Raw genomic sequence first — 16,286 nt, 5'->3', positions numbered from 1 at the left:
AAAATACACTACACAAAACATGCAATGGCAGTATTGGTCTCAGTGTCGAGAAAACATCCATGGCAATGGCAGGACGTTCCCTCCATGTGCAAAACGTGCATGTATATCTCTGCATGTGAAGGAACATTACTCAATGTGCACAATCATGTCTCTGTGATGGGAGCAAAATTTCACAATGCCAGAGAGAGAGCTCCTGGTTCAGGAGAGAAATGTTTATGTTTAAGAAGGTTTAATATTATCAAACCGGAGAAAATAACATGATAAAATGCACAATATCTATTAAAATATCCCCTTACTCCCAGCCCTCCCCCCCAATACCCTGAAGACCACTCCCCTTTAAAAAACCTTTCACTAGCAAATCACCATGTGTCATATAGCTGATAAACTCATAGTTTACAACAATCAAAATTAAAGCTCCAAGTTGTTCAGGAGAGCAGAGCATACTCTAGTTGATAAGAACTACAGATATGCAGACCAGGTATGCAAGAATGTCCTACATACCCAGACAGCTTTAGTCTGTACAGACTACCCAAGTACTCTGCACTACCCAAGCTGCAAAGGACTCAAATACAAGTCAACTTATGCATCCAGTTTTTCCTATATAAGCACACAACTGTGGAATGCATTACCAAAAGCCTTGAAAACTACGTATGACCACCTACACTTCCGGAGAACACTAAAAACGTACCTGTTTAAAAAGGTATACCCTACCAATCCAACATAAATGCCTAATCTCTGCAACACGACAAAACTAAAATACGTAATGGGCATAACACAACTCTTCCGCTGTACGATTCCCTTATGTGGCTGTACCACATGAACTTTATCTTACCACAACATCACTTTGTATTTGTTTGAACTTTATCTTACCACAACATCACTTTGTATTTGTTTACGCCGGAGTCTGCAAGCGCCTCTCCGGCACTATGTAAGCCACATTGAGCCTACAAATAGGTGGGAAAATGTGGGATACAAATGTAAGAAATAAATAAATAAATGTTCCATATTACAGTTCGTACATCGGATTCTGCTATAACATCAAGGAGAGACATTTTTAAACACCACCACTACCTGCCCCCCTACAACATCTCCATGAAGGCATGGAGATCCATCAGAGGCATCCTGGTAAGGGGCCCTCTCACCCTCCGACCATAAAGCAGCCCAAATGGGGAGAACACTGTAGACTGTGGTACTTCTCTGTATGCAAACAGTAGATACTGCAAGTACTTCTCCCAGTCTCAGTGTTCTCGAAAGTCTTTAACATATGCTTTAATGACCCATTAAATCTCTCCACCAGCCCATTAGTTTCAGGGTGATATGGGGTGATCCATATAGATTTCACTGCACAGTGTGTACATAAGTATTGCCATAATGGGCAGACCGAAGGTCCATCAAGCCCAGAATCCTGTTTCCAACAGTGGTCAATCCAGGTCACAAGTACCTGGCAAGATCCCAAAACAGTACACCATATTCTGTGCTACTTATTCCAGAAATAAGCAGTGGATTTTCCCCAAGTCTATTGTAATAATGGTCTATGGACTTTTCCTTTAGGACGTCATTCAAACCTTCTTTAAACCCTGCTAAGCTAACTGCTTTCACTACATTCTCCGACAACGAATTCCAGAGTTGAACTACATGTTGAGTGAAGAAATATTTTCTAAGATTCGTTTCAAATTTGCTACTTTGTAACTTCATTGCGTGCCCCCTAGTCCTAGTACTTTTGGAAAGAGTAAACAAGCTGAAGAGCTCTAGCCACATTATCCTTTCCTCATAGGGAAGTCGTCCCATCCCCTTTATCATTTTTGTCGCCTTTCTCTGTACCTTTTCTAATTCCATTATATCTTTTTTGAGATGCGGTGACCAGAATTGAACACAATATTCAAGTTGCTGTTGCACCATGGAGTGATACATAAGAACATAAGAGTAGCCAAACTGGGTCAGATCAATGGTCTATCTAGCCCAGTATCCTGTTTTCCAAACAGTGGCCAAGCCAGGTCACAAGTACCTGGCAGAAACCCAAATCATGGCAACACTCCATACTACAAATCTCAGGGCAAGCAGTTGCTTCTCATGTCTGTCTCAATAGCATACTATGGATTTTCCTCCAGGAAATTGTCCAAACTTTTTTAAACCCAGATACATTAACCGCTTTTACTACCTCCTCCAGCAAAGAGTTCCATAGCTTAACTATTCGTTGAGTGGAAAAATATTTCCTGCAATTTGTTTTTAAAGTATTTTATTTTATTATTTATTTTTTATTTTAGTACATTTATACCCCACTTTTTGCCACATGAAGCAGCCCCAAAGCGGCTTACAATGGACTAAGAAAATCAATTACAATGACAGTTATAGGCAGAAGAGAAAGGGAGAGAAGAGAAAGAGGTGGGATACAAATGCAATAAATAAATAAATGATTAATACAATATATAAACGAATAAGCAGCAGGCAGGGAAAAGAAATCAAGAAGAAAGGAAAGAAAGAGAAATGAATCATGAGTCCGGAATCAGATCTTGACTCGCCGAGACACGGTAAATCAGAGCCTGCGTCCACGCAAAAGAGAAGACCAGCAGCCAGCATCGCCAAAGTCGACCACCTCAAACCAGAAGTAAAGCTAGGAAGGCCACTCAATAAGGATATGCCCATCACTTCTTTGAGTGTCCCTTAGTCTTTGTACTTTTGGAACGAGTAAAAAATTGACTTATTTCTACTCGTTCTACACCACTCAGGATTTTGTAGATCTCAATCATATCTCCCCTCAGCCATCTCTTTTCAAAGCTGAAGAGCCCTAACCTCTTTAGCCTTTCCTCATACGAGAGGAGTTCCATCCGCTTTATCATTTTAGTCGCTCTTCTTTGAACCTTTTCTAATTCCGCTATATCTTTTTTGAGATACAGTGACCAGAACTGAACACAATATAAAGGCATTATAACATCCTCATTTTTGTTTTCCATTCCTTTCCTAATACCTAACATTCTGAGCAGAGGGTTTCAACCTATCATCAACGATGACTCCTATATTCCTTTCCTCGTCGGTGAGTCCTAATGTGGAACCTTGCATTACGTAGCTATATTTCGGGTTCCTCTTTCCCACATGCATCACTTTCCACTTGCTCACATTAAACGTCATCTGTCATTTAGATGCCCAGTCTCCCAGTCTTATAAGATCCTCTTGTAATTTTTCACAATCAGGCTGTTCCATACCCACGGCTTCGGTCACCTCAGGAACTGATGCTGCTGGAAGCACTGGAGTGCCTTCTCCTGTCACTTGGTCAGCTAGTTCTACCTGGACTGGCTCAGGATCTGGAACTAGAGAGGTGATCTCTGTTGCTTCTGCTTGTTGGGCCACCCGGGCCTGACTACGGGTCACCATAGAGGAAATGCTGACTCCGCTATCAAGGGTAATGTTCATTGGACCCATGTCGGTCCCACGTAGCATTGGTACCGGCATGTTTTTCATTATTCCTACTTCTCTGTATCCAGGCTTGGTACCCCAGTCCGGGAATATTCGAGCAGTGGGTACTGTCTCTCTGGATCCATTGGCTAACACTACCTCTGCAGTGTGTCCTGGAAGAATGCCATTTTCCAGCACTAGCTCTGGTCGTAATAGTCATGCTAGAGCCAGTGTCCACAACCCCAGCCACCTGGATCTGATTCACAGTTACTGGGGTGTTGTAGTGTTGTGGAAACCCATCTGCTTCCTTGCTCGATGAATGGCCAGTAACATTTTTTGCTTTAGCAACTGCATTGGCCTCCTTCGTAGTACTGGAGCCACCCATGAAAGCCGCCAGCTTAGGTGCAGGAACTGAAATGCTCTTTAGTGCAGGCTTGGGATTATCTGGGCAATCCACTTTGAAATGTCCTGTATGCCCACACTGGTAACAAGGATATTCATACCTAACACTGGAGGGTTTGCTGACAGTCTGTGAGTTGGCAGGTATATTTGGCTTAGTACCCTGGCTGCCCTTAGATCCCATCTGCTTTGGTTAAGTACGTCTTCTCTTTGCCAACCAGAGACGGTTAGCTATAAAGATGTCAGCTAACTCAGCTGTCTTCTCTGGAGTATGAGACTGGTGATCTTGAATATGTTCCTTCACATCAGGATGACAACACTGAAGAAACTGCTCCAGGACCATCATGTTTTGATAGTTCTCCAGAATTTTAACTTCAGCTCCACTGTGCCACCGCTGGTGCTGGTATCTTAGTTGGATCACAAACTCACTGTGAGTATCATCTGCTCCCTTTTGCAAAGTCCGGAACTTTGGTCCATTAGTCTTGGTTGTAATAGCATAATAGTTCAACAAAGCTTTGCGCACCACCTCAAACTGGGAGCACATCTCCATGGACAGTCCTTGGAATGCCTCAAGTGCTCTAACAGTGAGCTTTCCTCCCAGATTGCACACCCAGTCTTTCTGAAGAATCTTTTTGAGGTGACAAATTTTTCCAAAGGCAGTTAGATATCCATCTATGTCACCTCTACTATCATCAAACTGCGAAAACAAGTTGGGCCCGATCCGGGCTGTGTTCCTTCCTTGGGCCTTGGTGTAGAGGTTGGACTGGAGCTTTGGATGTGAGCCATTTTCATCTCCAACTTCATTTTCTGCAGCTGAATTCACGCTGTTGCTTCTCCCACTGCCTTTACTGTTGCCATTGCTCTCGCCGCTGACACTCTTCCCTTTCATCAAGCCACTTCTTGTCTAGCCATTGTTGCTCTATCATATAGATCTGCCAGATTTCAGCTGGATGGCACCTGCCCATGCCAATGCACAGGCCATTGTCCACATGGAATCTGGTCTCCCTTCAGGAGAACTCTGCGCAGGCTGGTCCTTCATCTCCTCCTCTCTGAGGTCATCCGCTGAGGCTCTTGTGTTAGGTCAGGCATCTCCGGTGTCTGCTGGCCGCTGCCAGTCGCCATCAGCACACTGTTAATCTCCTAACACTACAAAAAGAAAAAAAACGAACAAGAAAGGCACCCTGTTACTGCTGCACTTGTTCACTGTGCTCTGTGTCTGGAGGATACAGATAAAAAAAATCTCGGAACCGCTCAGTGCATTGTGACCCTCACCCACACACTAAGCCTGATAATCCCACCACGCTGCCACTAAAAAAGAAGTACAAGGTCTGTCACAAAATGCCTGTCCACCCGCCTGGGGCTACCCTTCGGCCACTTAAAGGGTCTGTCTCCAGCGAAGCTCAGGTCTGCCTGCACCTGCCACTTGAACTCTATACTAGCACCATCCTCCCAGCGACTGAGTTCCAACCGCCTCTGGGCGAGTCTCCCACTCTCAAATTATCCCCAGTGATTTCTGGGTTACTGGGACCACACTCCTAGTTGTCCCACAGTTCCTAGAAAGCACTCACAGACCCAAGCCACCAGGATTCTTAGTCAGTCCAGACAAGCAGAGGCAAAAAACTAAAAATGTTTATTGTCATGAAAAATTAGAACAATGAACGGAAAAGGTGCAATCAGCAAAATAATAACAGGTAACTGAAATATGGATCAATTATAAAACTAACTGAACATTTGTTTACTGTCTAAATAGTACCTGGGGAGATCAGGACATATAGCTGCACACAAGTTATCAAATATAACTGTTCACAGGGCCTCAACAAAGATATCCTTCTCTCTTTTCTCTCTGGCCAGACTGGAGAAAAAGCCAGTGCATATAGCTGAATCATCACCCCATAGTTAGTATACCCATTTTTACTAAGTTGATTGAAAGTACGTGAGCTAATTATTAATGGAATATATGGATCAGTTTTCGTGTTTGCATTTCTACCAATTTGGGTTCAGATCCGGTGGCGGGAGGCGGGGATAGTGCTGGGCAGACTTATACGGTCTGTGCCAGAACCGGTGGTGGGAAGCGGGGATAGTGCTGGGCAGACTTACACGGTCTGTGCCCTGAAAAGGACAGGTACAAATCAAGGTAAGGTATACACAAAAAGCAGCACATATGAGTTTAACTTGTTGGGCAGACTGGATGGACCATGCAGGTCTTTTTCTGCCGTCATCTACTATGTTACTATGAAAACCGCTTTGTTGCTTGATAGACTGGCTGATATTGGTATTGGTGGTTCTGTGTATAATTGGTTTAGAGATTTTTTGAAAAATTGTACTTATTGTGTTCGATATAACAATGAGTTTTCAAGATTTTAGTCACCAGGATGTGGAGTCCCTCAGGGTTCCCCTATCTGTATAAATAATTCTCACCTCCAATTTTGAAGCTTACTGTGTGGCAGGGAAACACTGAAGCCCTGTACTGTTGTAGCCTGTCAGCACCACTCACTCTCACTCATATTCCCGCTCTCAGCCACGCCCCATCCGGACATAATTTGCAACTCCAACGTTCTAATGAAGCCCCAAGCTCCACCCACTTCCGTGAAGGGTTTGTTAGTTCGTGGTGGTAAAGCCTCTCCACTGACCATGTCTCTCTGTCACGTCCTCGCGTCGAACGTGATGATGTTGAGGGCGGAACAATTTCGGTGAACGAAATGAACGCAATGGTAAGGGAGGAGTAGGGAAGCACGCTCCCCTAACAACGAGTTACACACTCCCCCCTCCCTCCGATTGCAACACACCCCCTACGCGTTACTGCCCCCTGGACCCCCCTGCCGCGACCCTCTGGACTCCACCCTTTCCTCCGAAAAACCACCCCCAAAGCCTTTGCCTACCTCTGCTGACGGAGACGAACTTCTCTTCTCGCCTGCGGGGCGTGGCTTGATGAAGGAGTATCTATCCAAGTCTCTGTGCCTGCGTCTGACATCAGACGCACAAACAGAAACTTCAACAGATGCTCATTCAACAAGGAACGCCCCGCAGCTGAGAAGAGAAGTTCGCCTCCGTCAGCAGAGGTACGCAGAGGCTTTGGGGGAGGTTTTCCGGAGGAAAGTGTGGTGTCCAGAGGGTCGCACCATGGGGGGGCCAGGCAGTAACGCCAAGGGGGGGTTCAACTCTGTGGGGGGGCGTGAAGGGGGCCTTGAACTGGGAGGGAGGGAGTCTGCAACTCAAGAGGGAGGGAGAAACGGAGGGACAGAAGGGGGTTGGGAGGGAGGGAGGGGGGCATGGAACTCGACAGGGAGGGAGGATGGATGGGAATTTCCATTGCTAGCGCCCGTTTCATTGCGTTTCGAAACGGGCCTTTTTTACTAGTCTCCAATATTGTTTAATTTCTTTATGTCATCTTTAGGACAGCTTAGAATAAATACCGGGGAGATGTTACTGTCTTATACAGATGACATCTTATTTCTTTTACCAGTTCTTAAAATGATTTCTGATTTACTGGATGTTATTGTATGTGGAATTTCCAGGATTCAAGAATGGGCATCATTGAACAAACTTAAATTGAATCCTAACAAGACTGTGAGGCCAATATTCAAAGCAATTTAAGTGGGCAGGAACCTTTCCTGCCGGCTTAAAAAGCTTTCTGATGCCTAACTGAGGATATTCAGTGGCATTTAACGGGACAGTGCCACTGAGTATCCCCTAAAACCACCCAAACAAAAAAATGGGCAGGTCAGGGATGGCGCTGAGGCCACTTAGCTATGCGGGTTCTGGCTCTGAATATCGGGCCAGCACCGCATAATTTTTTAAAGAATTTATTTATTTTTTTAACTAAAGCCCCCCCCCCGAGCCCCCTCAAGCCCCCTCACCAATGTTCCCTTCTTTCCCTCCCCCCCTCCCAGCCCACATCAAGATCCCCCCCCCAGCTGTTCAGGCAGGTCATGGCAGCCCTTTTAGACCAGTGCCACAAGGGGGCAGGGGCAAGAGGGCTGCGCTCCTGCCCCCAACGAGCTCGCTGGACTGCCAGGGATACAGGTAGGCCTGGAGGGAGGACTTGCTTACACAGCTTGGGGTGGGGGGGTTGATGTGGGCTTGGAGGGGGGAGGGAGGAAAAGGAACATTGGTGAAGAGGCTTGAGGGGGCTTGGGGTTTAGTTTAAAAAAAAAAGAAAAAGTTTTTTTTAAGTTATGCAGGCCAGCTGGCCTGATACTCAGCCAGGGCCACATAACTTTTATACAGCCAAAAAATCCCTGATATTCAGTGCCAGTTCCCAGCCATGACCCAGCACTTAATATCAGGGGATAAGTTACCCAGCATTGATCAGCATTTAAAAAAACGCTGACCACCGCTAGCTGAATATTGGAGGATAAGCTTCTATGGTTTAAAAGATCAGATAAAGTTATCTGATAATAATACACTAACTGTAGAAAATGAGTCTCGAGTATTGGGAGTGATTCTTAATTCTTCATTGACCTACCTCTGACGAATAAATCAGTTATGAATGAAGACCTTTGTTAAATTAAGGCATTTAAGACTAATAGTGGCATTTTTTACCAAAGAGACTTTTGCCATCTTGTTTCAAATGATGATATTACCCCCTTGATTACTGTAATGTTTTATATCTAGAGCTTGGGTCTCAAAATTTAAACAAGTTACAGCGTATACAAAAAACTGCTCTAAGGTTAATTTTTAGAGTGAATATATTCACTAGTGTCAGTGGCGTAGCAAGGGTGGGGCAGTGGGGGCGGTCCGACCCGGGTGTCAGTGGGTGGGGGGGGGTGGGGGGTGCTCCGTCGAGAGCTGACAACTCATCTCCTGCCACCACCCTGCCTTTTTTTTTTAATCCATGCAGCGACGCGGGCAGCGCCTCGCGTCTGCCCTGCGTGTGCTGTGAAGGAGAAAATCGTGTCGCTGGTGTTGGGCCTTCCCTCGCTGTGTCCCGCCCTTTTCTGAGGTAACTTCCTATTTCCTCGAGGGCGGGACACAGCAAGAGAAGGCCTGACGCCAGCGATGCGATTTTCTCTTTTCACAGCACACGCAGGGCAGATGCGAGGCACTGCCTGCATCGCTGCATGGATTTAAAAAAGGCAGGGTGGTGGCAGGAGAAGAAGGCTCTGTCGGCTCTCAACGGAGGGGGGAACGAGACCGGGTCGGGGGGGAGGCTCAGATGGGAGAGGGGGAGCTCAGAGGGGAGAAGGGGATTGGGGAGGGTGGGGAAGCTTAGATGGGTGCTCAGAGGGGAGAAGGTGATTGGGGAGGGATGGGGGAGCTCAGAGTGATGCTCAGAGGGGAGAAGGGGATTGGGGAGGGTGGGGGAGCTTAGATGGGTGCTCAGAGGGGAGAAGGGGATTGGAGAGGGATGGGGGAGCTTAGAGGAGCTCAGAGGGGAGAAGGGGATTGGGGAAGGGTGGGAGAGCTTAGAGGGGTGCTCAGAGGGGAGAATGGGATTGGGGAGGGTGGGGGAGCTTAGAGGGTTGCTCAGAGGGGAGAAGGGGATTGGGGAGGGGTGGGGGAGCTCAGAGGGGTGCTCAGAGGGGAGAAGGGGATTGGGGAGGGTGGGGGAGCTTAGATGGGTGCTCAGAGGGGAGAAGGGGATTGGAGAGGGATGGGGGAGCTTAGAGGAGCTCAGAGGGGAGAAGGGGATTGGGGAGGGGTTGGGGAGCTCAGATGGGTGCTCAGAGGAGTGAAAGGGATTGGGGAGGGTGGGGGAGCTTAGAGGGGTGCTCAGAGGGGAGAAGGGGATTGGGGAGGGTGGGGGAGCTTAGATGGGTGCTCAGAGGGGAGAAGGGGATTGGGGAGGGATGGGGGAGCTTAGAGGGGTGCTCAGAGGGGAGAAGGGGATTGGGTAGGGGAGCTCAGATGGGTGCTCAGAGGAGACAAGGGGATTGGGGAGGGTGGGGGAGCTTAGAAGGGTGCTCAGAGGGGAGAAAGGGATTGGGGAGGGGTGGGGGAGCTCAGAGGGGTGCTCAGAGGGGAGAAGGGGATTGGGGAGGGTGGGGGAGCTTAGATGGGTGCTCAGAGGGGAGGGGATTGGGGACAGATGGGGAGCTTAGAGGGGTGCTCAGAGGGGAGAAGGGGATTGGGGAGGGGTAGAGGAGCTCAGATGGGTGCTCAGAGGAGAGAAGGGGATTGGGGAGGGTGGGGGAGCTTAGAGGAGTGCTCAGAGGGGAGAAGGGGATTGGGGAGGGTGAGGGTGCTCAGAGGGGAGAAGGGGATTGGGGAGGGGAGTGCTCAGATGGGAGAAGGGGTCTGAAGCTGGAACTGGGGTCTGACAAGGGAGCAGGAGGGGAAATGGGTCCATGCCTGGGGCAGGTGGGAGAATGGGTCTGGGGCTTAAAAGGGGGGATGCAAGGCATGTGGTGGATGAAGGGGGCTGGAACTGGGGGCTGAAAAGGAGGGTAGTTGGGATAAGGGGGCTAGTACTGGAACTGGGGGCTGAAAAGGGGCAGGGGCTGAAACTGTGGGGACTGGGGGCTTTAAAGGGGACAGGGAGAACTGGCTGGGGCTGAAGCTTGGGGCTGGTGAGAGAAAAGGGCTGTGGTTGAAGCTAGGGGCTGAAAAGGGGACAGGGAGAAGTGGCTGGGGGCTGAAGCTCGGGACTGATGGGAGAAAAGGGCTGGGGACTGGTGGGTTAGTGGGGCTGAAAAGGGGGCTGGGAGATGTGGGCTGGGGCTGGAACTAGGGGCAGGTGGAATAAGGGGGCTGGAACTGGGGACTGAAAAGAGGGGGCAGAGAGAGAGGGGACAGACCCTGGATGGAAGGGGGAGCGTGAGAGAGGGCAGACCCTGGATGGATGGGAGAGGGAGGGCAGACGGATTGAAGGGGCCTAGAGAAAGGGCAGATGGTGGTTGGAAGGGGGAGAGAGAAAGAGGGCAGACTGGGGCAAATGGTGGATGGAAGGGTCAGAGATAGAGGGCAGATGTGGATGGAAGGGAGAGAGAAAGGGCAAATGTTGATGGAAGGGGGAGGGAGAGATGGCAGACTGGGGCAGATGGTGGATGGAAGGGGCAGAAATAGAGGGCAGATGTGGATGGAAGGGAGAGAGAGGGCAGATAGTGGATGGAAGGGAGAGAGAGGGCAGACAGTGGATGGAAGGGACATTAGAGAGGGCAGACACTGGATGGCAGAGAGAGAGCGAAGACAGATGCTGGATGGAAGGAAGACAGTAAAAAGAAGATGAGGAAAGCAGAAACCAGAGACAACAAACTGTAAATAAAATATATCTTTTTTTGCTTTAGGATATAGTATTGTAGCTGTGTTAATAAATGTTTATAAATAGAACATGTAAATAAGGTAATCTTTTTATTGGACTAATTTTAATACATTTTGACTTAACTTTCAGAGAACAAAACCCCCTTCCTCAGGTCAGGATAGGATACTGTAACAGTACTATACTGTATTGACCTGAGGAAGGAGATTTTGGCCTCTGGAAGCTAAATGTATTAGTCCAATAAAATGGTATTATTTTATTTTCTGTATTTGTTTTATTTCTATTTGTTAATTTGTAAAGTGGTGATTGGTATTTGTTAGTTTTTTCAAATTTGCATCTGCTGTCTTTATATTTTGCACAGTACTAGGGGACATTTTCTGTTTCTGTGGTGTTGCATTGTATGCAGAGTCTGGCATCGGGGGTTCAGTTTAATTTTTGTCTAAATAGAAAGTTTATGATTACTTATTCTATAGTGGATTAGGGTGTATCTGTGTTTGTGAAAAAGACATGGCTTTCGGTTGGCATTGACTGTGCAGGATTGACGATCTGTACTAATCTGTCTGTTTTCGTTTTACAATAGGTGAATTGATGTTCTAGTGCTCACTGTAGTGTTTAAGATGCTTTCCTTTTCCTTGTGTGACTCGTACAAATTACTGCTTATGGTATGGTAGAATTGCTCTATAGGTCCTGAGTGTTTTGTATTCTCGGTATGCCTAGTACTGGCTTTGGGGGGGGGGGGGGGGGGTTAAAAAATGGTCGGCCCCGGGTGTCAACTACCCTAGCTACGCCACTGACTAGTGTGTCTGATTATATGAAGACATTACACTTGCTTCTGGTTGCTGAACAGGTTTTATTTAAAGCTTATTGTTCATTACATCAAGTAATTTATGGTTCAACTTCACAGTTACTAATTAGTAAGAATTCCACTTCTCTTTTTGGTTCTTCCTCTAGGTTGCTTTGGCAACTTATTCTTTGCCCATTGTTTTATAGAGGAATTCGATTTGTTATAATTTTTAACTCAGTCTTTTCAATTGCTATTAAACCTTGTTGGAATTTTCTTCCATCAGCTATTAGAGTAGAAATGGATTATTTAAAATTTCACAAGCTGCTGGGCAATGTTATTAGTTGTAATTTTTCAATTTGGGTGGCTTATTTTGATTTTTTATTTTGTACTTTGTAATAAATCCCTATCACATTGAGCCTTTTTTAAAGAGGTAATAGCGATTAATAAGAACAGTATTGGTATTGCTAAAAGAGTGAAACTGAAGAGTGGAAGGTAAAGAGAATGGAGGAATGAGAAGCAAAATCTCATATTGACTGAATATAATGTTCATTTATTTTATTTATTTATTAGGATTTATTTACCACCTTTTTGAAGGAATTCACTCAAGGCGGTGTATAATAAGAATAGATCAAACATGAGCAATAGACAATTACAGCAGTAAAAATATTCAAAAACAATACAAAGTATGGCATGGTATACTATTTACAATAACACAATATGTAATACAATATTATAGGTGATAGTGAAGGGTAAAGCAAAGATGTAACATATAGAAGGGTAAGAAAGTAGGAAGAATTAGAAAGTAAGGTGATTGATTTAAAGAAAGTTGCACATGAGGTCAGAGAAATGGCATGTACAACTGGGATAATATTTACCTTCTCGATGTAAGGAGAGAGGCAGCGTAGCTGTCGCAAATAGTAGAAGCAGCTCTTGAAGGTTGCTTAGATTTGGGGAATCAGTGTAAGTCAGGGGCGTAGCTATGGGTGGGCCTGGGTGGGCCCAGGCCCACCCAATGACAGCTCAGGCCCACCCAAGTTGTCCTGCTCCTCCAATCCGGTGCTGGTCTTCTCAGTGGCGTAGCTAGGTGGGGCGCAGGGGGAGCGGTCGCTCCCCCAAACAGCTGTTCTGAAAAAATAAATATTTTTTTTTCTGCTGCTTCCCTCCCAATTCTTAATCTTTTATAGTCTCTTCTGCCCGCGTGTTCACTGTTTACTTCTCTGAAGCCTTCTCCCTCCTGCGCAGCGCCGGCGAATGCGATTCACAGTCAGCCTTCAGTGCCAGCGTCGGGGCTTCTCCTCAGGCGCGTCCCACCTCTGCGGAAAACAGGAAGTTGTAATAGAGTAGGCGTGACGCGCCTGAGGAGAAGCCCCGACGCTGGCACTGAAGGCTGACTGTGAATCGCATTCGCCGACGCTGCGCAGGAGGGAGAAGGCTTCAGGGAAGTAAACAGTGACCACACGGGCAGAAGAGAAGGTGAAAGATGCAACGCTCGGGGGGAGGGGGGCTGGAGAAGGAAGAAAGCTGCCCGGGGGGGCTGGACTGGAGTCCCGCATATGCTTTCAGTTTGTTTTTACTGCTAATACCGTGCTGCTCTTCCGACGAACTTAAAAGATGTTGAAGAAGATGATCAGAAGAGAAAGGGGAAGAGACAAAAGGGGATGACGCTGAATGTTGGAATGAAGAGACAGACAAAAGGGATTCAGAAATGTGATGCTTGATGAGAGAGTGATGGGAGTGGGGGACAGAGACTGCACCATGGTGGATGGGATAGCAGAGAAAGAGAGGGGAGAGTAAAGGTAGAGAGAGAGATGGGTGATACTTGATTTGGGGGGGGGGGGGGGCAGAGACTTCGCCATGCTGGATGAGGTACCAGAGAGAGAGAGAAAGAAATACTGGATGAGAAGAAGAGAGATAATGATGCTGGGGGGGGGGGGGGGGAGACAGGATAATGATGGAAGTGGAGATGGGATGATGCTGGATGAGGAGGAAGATTAAGAGACGATGCTAGATGGGGGATGAGAAGGAGATAATGATGCTGAGTGTGGAGCAGGAAGAGAGACAGACAGGGTGATGATTATGGGGGGAGGAGAGAGGGGGTGATTTTGGCTAGGGAGGAAGAGGGTGAGATGTTGGATGGGGGAAGAGAGAGAGACAGGGAGATAGTGGATGGGATCAGAGATAGATGGGGTGAAGCTGAATTGGGTGGAAGAGAGAGAGGGCAATGATGGATGGGGGAAGCGAGACAGATCACAATGCTGGATGGGGGAGAAGAGAAAAAGACACTAATGCTGAATGGGGGAGCAGAGAGAGATATGGGACAATTCTGGATAACAGGGAAGAGAGAAAGATGGGGCAATGCTGAATATGGGGAAGTGACAGAAAGAAAGAGATGGGATGATGCTGGTTGGCAGGGGGAGAAAGAAAGAGAGTGGAGATGCATTTAGGTGGGGAAGAGAAAGAGATACTAAGAGGAGATGCTGCATAGTGGAGGAGGGAGAAGGGGAAAAAAAGAAACAGAGGAGATGTTATATGACAGGAGGAAAGAGTTAATGAAAGACTGGGGAATAAGAGAAAGGGGAATAGATGGGTTTGAGTGAGGGAAACATGGAAAAATGTAGGTAGATTCAGTGAAAAAAGGGAGCTTAAAGACTGGATAGTAAGAATTAATAAAATCTAAATGGATAGAAATGCAGAAAAAATAGACGAAAGCTCAAAGATGAGTGTCAAGACATAAATGTAGTGGAGGAAGTATAGAAGAAAGGAGAGAGAAAAAAAGGAGAAATGGACAGAAAACCCTGGCAAGAGAGTTAAGAGAAGACTGAAGAAGCAGAAACCAGAGAAACTAAATGACCAGACAAAGGTAGAAAAATAATTTTATTTGTAATTCTGATTAAATTAGTGTGGTAGCCACGGTAGGGCTTCTTTTACAAAACTGTGCAAGCGATTCATGCATGGCAAATGAGAGGAAGTCCATTGGAACTGAATGGGTTTCCTCTCATTTGCTGCACCAGGAATTGCTAGTGCGGTTTAGTAAAAGAGGCCCTTAGTCAACTCTAAAAGTTAATAAAAATTAAAAAAAATGGAAAATTAGGTGATATTTTTTATTGGACCAAATTAATATATTTTTTGACCAGCTTTCAGAGGCGAAAACCACCTTCCTCAGGTCAGGACAGTATACCATAAAAGCATTATACCACCTTGGCCTGAGGAAAGAAGTTTTGGTCTTTGAAAGCTAATTAAAAAAACGTGTTAAGTTAGTGCAATGAAAATATATCACCTTATGTTTTGTTTTTTTGATTTATTTGTATTTGTTAATTTCTAATGTAGTGATTGGAATATATCAGTTTTTGAAATTTGCAGCTGCAATCTTTGTTTTGCACACATCACTGTTTCTTTATTTCTGGTGTTGCAATGTATTCAATGTCTGGAGGTTCAGATTAATATTTGTCTATATATTTATATTTTTAGGGTATGGTTACTTATTCTGTATATGATGAGGGTCTGTATGTTCTGTGTGTGTGAAGGAGGCTAGGTATTCTGTTAAGCACTGAATGTCTGTGTAGGATCAGTCTGTATTAATCTGGCTTGTTAATCTTTTTCAATAGGTATATTGATGTTCTAGTGCCCACTACAATATTTATGTTGCTGATTTTTCCTAGGTAGACCCTTGTTGTGAGATTCCTAGATGTTAGTGCTATTATAGTAGAGTTGCTCTACTGTTCCCGAATGACTTTTGTAGGTTTTTATATTACTTCACAACAGGGGCGTAGCCACGGGTGGGCCTGTACGGGCCCAGGCCCACCCATTTTCCCTCCAGGCCTGCCCATCCTTCGCACGCTGTTGCTGCCCTTTTGTCCCGCAGAGGCAGCGTTCAGTGTTTCCTTCCTGCCCTGTCTTCTCCCCAGGCTCCACTGCATCGTCCCGGCCTGCAAGTGGAATCGTTTTCCTTTTCAGCCGTCGCGCTGCGCTGCCATACACATTGGCAGCTTCGCTCCTCCCCCGCCGCGTCCATTCTGGCCCTCTCTGATGGGGAGAAGACAGGGCAGGAAGGAAACGCTGCCTCCGCGGGACAAAAGGGCTGCGACAGCGCGGGAAGGATGTGGATTCGCGGGCCTGGGGGGAAAGTGGCTGAGCTGCTGGGACATGGGAGGGAGAGGAGGAAGGGACGAGGGAAGGAAGAGAGAGCTACTGGGACATGGGAGGGAGAGGAAGAAGGGACTTGAGGGAAGGAAGAGAGAGCTACTGGGACATGGGAGGGAGAGGAAGAAGGGACTGGAGGGAAGGAAGAGAGAGCTACTGGGACATGGGAGGGAGAGGAAGAAGGGACTGACGGGAAGGGAGAGCTGCTGGGTCATGGGAGGGACTGGCGGGAAGGGAGAGAGCTACTGGACATGGGAGGGAGAGGAGGAAGGGACTGGAGAGCTGCTGGACAAGGGAGGAAGAGGAAGAAGGGACTAGAGGGAAGGGAGAGAGCTGCTGGACTTGGGATGGAGAGGAGGAGGGGATTGGATGGAA

The 16,286-nt window shown here is 46.8% G+C and overlaps 1 protein-coding gene across 2 annotated transcripts in view; it reads left to right on the top strand.

Moving 5' to 3' along the window:
- SLC4A8 (solute carrier family 4 member 8) overlaps window positions 1-16,286 on the top strand; it is a 492,841-nt gene that overhangs the window by 367,118 nt on the left and 109,437 nt on the right. The gene's annotated exons all lie outside the window — the stretch shown is intronic.

This window comes from Microcaecilia unicolor, chromosome 3 (genome assembly GCF_901765095.1).
Source record: "Microcaecilia unicolor chromosome 3, aMicUni1.1, whole genome shotgun sequence".
Classification (NCBI taxonomy): domain Eukaryota; kingdom Metazoa; phylum Chordata; class Amphibia; order Gymnophiona; family Siphonopidae; genus Microcaecilia; species Microcaecilia unicolor.
This window is presented reverse-complemented; position numbering and strand designations above follow the sequence as displayed.